We start from the raw sequence: 6,860 nt of genomic DNA on the forward strand, positions 1-6,860 counted from the left end.
ACTCGGAAGCCCGGAGCTTGCTTATAATAAAAATATAATTACGATTTAGACAATAGCCACTCAGACGTACCGCAGTCACCCCCCTCCTTCTTCTGACCATTCGGTGACTGCAAGTTACAAGGCGCAGCCAAACACGGTAATGAACAATGAAAGAGCAAGTCTCTCTCTCGCTGCCTAATTCGAACTAATAAAGCCACTAGAATTAACATTCACAATTGGCATAATGAGGTGTGGGGGTTTGGTCTCTGCTACTTCATATTGACTACTCTTGCCCTCAGCCCCCTCTCTGCATTTAATGCATCACTTCAGGCCCGAGCGTCGCTTGCATTATTTACGTATTTTGCGGAGCCGCACGTGTAATTGGTATTAAAATGAAGCATTTCGTCAATGTTAGCTGCCGTACGTGTTGCTTACACATACACACGGGTCTTTACGCTGCTCTGTATTTCTCACACGCAAACGCGTCTTGTGATCTGAACAGTGGCAATTAAAAATTGTATATTTGAGTTATCAAATGTTTGTAATGTTTTACAGTAAGGTTCCATTTGTTAACAAAAATGTTGCTATGAAATGGAAGTTGCGGTAGACTTTTTTTTTTTTTTTTTACCACATTGTGATGTAAATCCAAGTGAAACTGCTTCTTGAACAAGAAAATAAAAATGTAGGATGGGACTTGATTTTGTTTGTCTGGAATTAAAGTAATACTTTAGTTTAGGGACCAATTCTAACCATTAAGTAGTTGCTTAGCATGCATATCACTAGCATATTGGCTGTTTATGAAGTTCATATTAATGCCTTATTCTGCATATCCACATTTTAGATCCCTTAATCCTACTCCATATCTAAACTTAACAACTGCCTTTAAGAGTTTGAGGCAAAAGTCATAGTTAATAGTCAGTTAATAGTGAGAATTGGTCCCTAAACTAAAGTGTGACCAAAAAAAAAAGAAGAAGAAATAAAAAAAGGATGCAGTGATGTGCATGGATAAATCCTTTATAATAAATACTGCAATATTTAATAATAATAATAATACAAGATTTTATGGTGACTTTAACATTACATTAACATGAACTTACACTGAAAAATACGTATTAACCTTAGTTCATGTTAATTTCAACATTTACTAATACATAATTGTTTTAAATCCAAAGTTGCATTGGTTAATAACATTTAACTAACATGAACTAACAATGCATACTTGTATTTTTATTAGCTAACATGAACAGATACTATAACAAATGTATTATTAATGGTTAGATACCCTAGTAAAAAAAGTTATATATTTAAAATACATTTATTTAATTCTAAGTATAGTTCAAATCTATCAACATATTTACTGACATATCGCTCAAGACTTACTGATATAAAAATTATAATTAAACTTTATTTGGAGTACTATTAAGCCTAAAATGTGTTTTAATGTCACTATTGATGAGGATTGTAAGATCTTTTAATAATATCGGCCTTTAAATGCAATATATTTCCACTGTAGCACAATCAAATTTGCTTCAGCATATCTTTAGTTGGACTTCCGCACAATTAAAGTGCATTAAGTACAAAATTAGTTGTTCCAATTTAGCAGATTTTAACTATACCAATTTAGTATACTAAAAGTGTGATTGCAGGGCATTTTTATTAAGTACATAAATATGTAAATGCATTTGTAGTATACTTAGCATAAAATAAATGTATTTCAAATACATTTTAGTATATTTTTTTTCACTAGGGTAACATTATCTAATGGGACCTTATTGTAAAGTGTTACCAAATCGTTTCCCAATCTCAAGCATACATTTGAAATCAAGTTGCTTTATTTCCTCCTATGTCACGGCGATTTGGTATCGCCACACAGTGCCAGGATGGGTGCATGATGCGATGGAGGGGAGAAACAGAGACGAGGGGAGAGAGTGAGCGGCAGCTTTAGGCCAGGGGGAAAGCGAGCAGGTGCAGGGAGGGAAAATTACTACTATAAACAAGGCTAGTCCTTGTAATTTATCATTAATCTGGCTGTCTGTGTTCCCAGCTTTCAGCTTCTTTTGCATGCTGCTGATATCCATGTCATATTTCTTATCGGAGATTTGTTTATGTTTTTATCCTTGTCCCCGTGAACGTACCGCAGTGGCATCGGAGAGGGACGAGTAAGAGCGGCTGTAAAGGCATTAAAAAAAAACAGTCAAAAACCACACTCCCATTAATGACTTCGTTTCATCACACAAAAAGGCTCAACTGCTCACTGCACAATATCAGCTAATGCAAACAGCCGTAATATCATCTTATCAGCACCTGCCTAAAAGTGCAAAACACAGATAGTGGTCTACTTTTGCTAATTGAAGAGAGGAAAACTTTCACAAAGAGCATTTTTAATGTTTAATTTTTTCCTCTCTAATTTTATAGACGGATGAAACGGATATGACTTTTTTCCCTTTGCAAATTTGACTTTGTAATTCTCTGTCCTTGTTTATTTGCTGTGATTTACAAATGAAAAAAAAAAGTGCAGAAGTTATTGATTCATGACCGTAATTGTTTAATTATTAATCAGTTTAGTGTTATATTAGCATTTGTAATATTGCAGATGCTCATGCTGAGAGGTTGGGAAGCTATAAAGCAGGTTGTGGTTTGCTGCTCTGTGACATCTGAGATCACCACAGAATCTGTCACGCACACGTGCACTGCACACACACACACACACACGCTTCCACTCTCTGTATAGTAATTTATTACCCCTTTCACACTCTTCAGTCAATACTATAGTGGGCAGGCAGTGGTTCAATACTCTGATTATTTGATAAAATTCACACTTTAATGATGTATGGTTTAGCCCCCAACACGATGCATTCACTAATAACCACAGACGTCTGTGTGAACTGTACAACAAAAACACACATGCATATCTGTTTTTTCCCCATGCGCTCACACTGATTTGTGTGTGATGCTCCTGAGAGGGCTAACACTGCTACTGTGCAGCTCTCACACATGGAGGAGTTTAGATGCCAGTGATCTGCTGTTAGGGGACATCTACTGGCCCAAATACAAAGTCACACACCCCTTTTTTTCTCAGTTTCTTGCTCTCGTTCTTTTTGCTAATACATCTCGCCATCGAATACAACAACCAGAAGCCCTCTGATCTGTCATGGAAACTGTCTTCACATTACTCCTTTGCTGGTGATATGTACTATTTATCATTTCATGTATTTGGATCGATCAATCGCTAATCAATCGCTAATTTACACTTGGCCACATAAACGTGTCTCGGCAAAATGGATATAAATCCAAGTTTTTATATTCTTATGCTACAGTCTATGCAAAGTAACTAATGCCAGTGGAACGTCGTCTTTGCCCAATCTGGCAGTTGACTGCATTAAAAATGTAGCCTGCCTTAAAAATGTTACCGACATCAATGCAACCTTAGCAACAGCTGCCATATGCTATTTTTCAGGCAAGCTTTTGGTCTTTTTTTAATATAAGTATATGGAGGACGATTGGACAGTTTTAAATGCACATGTCTGGGAAATTATCCAAAATGTCTGAAATTTAACAACATTATGTTAAAATGTTGTTTATGGGTCACTTAGTTATACTCAAGCGGTATAAAAAAAAATGAAAACACTTGAGAAGTGCCTGCTGTGGATTAAACTGCATGTCAGTCTTCATTTCCAAATAAACATTCATAACGTTACTTATATGATGTTACTTATAATGTTACTTCATTGGGTCCCCCAACACACATTCAACTGAATACAAATAACTTTGCAAGTGCATGTCAACTTACTCTTACTCCAACAGTTTACTCATACTCTAATGAGAGTTTTGATATGTAGTTGCAAAGTTACTTATAATTAGTAGAATGTCTAAAGTGGACTTGAAATAATGTGTAACCCAATGTTAAAATACTAATTCAAGTTACTACACGCTTACAGAAAAATGGCAGTACAAAATGTACCATTTAGTTACAAATATGCCTTTAAGGTACTATGGGGAAATATGCCTTTTGAAAAGGTGACAGCTTTTGTATCTTTTTGACTGACTGTGTACAGTGTCTATAGTACTTCTGTATTTCGGTTCACTATCAGTTAAAATCACTTTCAAATGAAGCGTTTCTATCTTTTTTAAGTTGACAACGAGAAGCATTTGTTTCTGTCCTGATGTGCAGTCTCCAGATTATCCAAAATTTGGAGAAAATAGCAAATAAAATGTCACAGTTCATTCCAGCCCATATAAGAATGGCAATCAATTAATGCATTCCACTTTATGAGCAAATTTTACTGCTACAAACATTTTGCTACACACACCTCCAGATCACTCCTATAGGATGCTCTGTAACGCTTGCAACAGTAACGGCGCTTAGTGAATAGTCAAATTTTGCAATTTTTCCATCCATGCATGACTGCTTGCTTACTTGGGAATTGTACTGTATTCTGATGTAATTCTCTTTAGGTGAAGTAAAGTTTATGTTCACTACCATTGAAACATTTGGGGTCAATACGGTTTATTTATTTATTTATTGCACTTTTGTAACATTAAATTTATCAAAAGTGAAAGTAGACTTTTATATTGTTACAAAAAAAACATTTTTTTGAGCCTTTTCTGCAAATAATCCTGAAAAATACTGTCAATATCGACAATATTATGATAGAAAACAGTTATTATAAATTATAATAACATTTCTAAATATTACAGTTTTAACTGTATTTTTTAATCAAATAAATGCAGCCTTGAGCATAAGAGACTTCTTTTTAAAACATGAAAAATATATATTGTACAGACCCCAAACTGTAGTGTACAGTATGTGGCCTGAACAACCTGCATTTACATTTGGCCACATACGCCTCTCTAACCACCTCGTGATTGTCCCTCGTCATCTGAAATGCATCTCTTTCCACGATCAGATCTATCTTATCAATAAAAAACCTACAAAGTTTCCAAGTGCACATAGGTCAAAATATACATATATAGCAATATAAGCATGTTGAACAAAGCGAATCCTAGCTAATTTCCCCTATCCCATATTCCCTCTCAGGCCCGATTCACTCCCTCGTTCTCCATATTCCTTCTTCCCCTTCAGTCTGTGTGAAGGACAGGATTGATTAGCATGCCGCATATTCATTTGCATACTTTTGCACACAGATCACTCCGAATGAACGGCAGCGTTGTTTTCTCGGTTTTTCGCTCTCCAAAGGTGGGGGAGGGCGGAGAGGTGCTGGTGGTAGAGGTGGAGGGGGGCTCGTCTTTTCAAGGAACACCCCCAGAATTAATGTTCCACACCTGTGCACAGTGCGGCAGTCTTTATCAACCATCACAGGTGCGCCACATTAATTGTGGGAGAGACCATTTTGCTTTCCACAGGGGTGTCCCATTTGGCAGTCAGCATGTGCTCCCAAACCTGAGATAGTTAATGTGCTTTACAGGGTGTTCATTTTCATCTGATATCAATTTTTCTTTTCTCTTCTCTCCCAGGACTGCACATAGTGCACAATGCATAATATATAAATAGCCTCCCTATTTCAAAGTAGTGATTAGTGTAATGCTTGTTTGGCATATTTTCCAGTGTCTGTATGTATGTGTGTATGTGTGTGTGTGCTGTCATATTATGAAGTTTTAGTACTTCTAGTAATGTGATCTCGAAAGTTTCCAGAACCACAGACCATCTCTCTATCTCTCTGTAAGCGTCTACAAACATACATACATACGGGGGCGTGCGTAGTTGTGCAACGAGTCTCCTGGTGCTTCCTGTAAGAGCGTGGAGGACTGCACACCTGCAGGCCTAAAGGCCAAACGCAGCAGACTGCCCCCCGGTGACAAAGATTACCGCAACCTCAGAGTCAGACCTCCAACATCCGTCCCGAGACTTCCTCTCCTCCGCACACTGAAAGCAACAATATCGTGAGTCGCACAAAGCAGAAATAATAATAATCAAAAAAGAAAAATCACAGCCATTGAGCGCAGTGATTCAAGATTCCCTGAAGATTTAGGAGATTTTGTTCTTTGTTTTTTTCCGGGTTGTCCAATAATGAGCAGTAAAAGGTCAGTGGACCATTGCTGCTCATTCACTTGTGGCTTATTCTTCCTCCTTATGCGTGATTACCCACCAAATGGTTAAACGTAAAAAGAGTAAAAACAATGGGCTCATGTCACACTCTTCAAACACAGAGACCTGAGCCTTATTTAAGGCGTATTGTATTAATGACACAGGCTGGCTGAATAAATGTTCGCCTTTTTTTTTTTAATAAATGCATAGTTGTGTCTGGGGAGACTGGGGAGGATTGAAAGCAGAAAAACAACACAATATTTTTCCCTCCCTCCATCAGCCATTTTGAACTCGGCAATTGACCTTCTGTGGCATCATTTACAGTGACTCATATCAAAGCTCCAAAATGTTAAAGCTATAGCGGCGACACCGACGTCGAAGCCCACACACACAGTGGGATAATAGCTTTAACTACGCTAAATTGTCTCCTTCATTTGGATGGCTATGGCGACCTACAGTCTCCTCGGCTCACCCTTTGACAAAGGGGGTCATCGCTATGCAGAGGAAAATGAAACCCACTAGATATTGTTTGATTGGATTTGCCTTTCACAGGTTTTGAGATCATTACAGAAATTCATTTGAAGTGTGGCAGAAAATGAAACTCGCCTGTTTAATTATTATTTTTTTTCAAACAGCATTTTTGCCCTTTCTCGATGACGTTTTTTTTTTTAAATCAGTTGAAATATTAAAGAGCCAACACTATCCTTAAAATGCATCTTCGATGGGCTCACATACCCCCCATTGTCTGAGGGAATGAAACATATTTAATGACTCTGCCATCCTGCTCTTAAAGTTATATTTTCTCCCTCTCCACCCCACCCCCCCTCCCATTCAC

This window comes from Sinocyclocheilus anshuiensis, unplaced genomic scaffold (genome assembly GCF_001515605.1).
Source record: "Sinocyclocheilus anshuiensis isolate Anshui unplaced genomic scaffold, SAMN03320099.WGS_v1.1 scaffold502, whole genome shotgun sequence".
In the NCBI taxonomy this organism is placed as follows: domain Eukaryota; kingdom Metazoa; phylum Chordata; class Actinopteri; order Cypriniformes; family Cyprinidae; genus Sinocyclocheilus; species Sinocyclocheilus anshuiensis.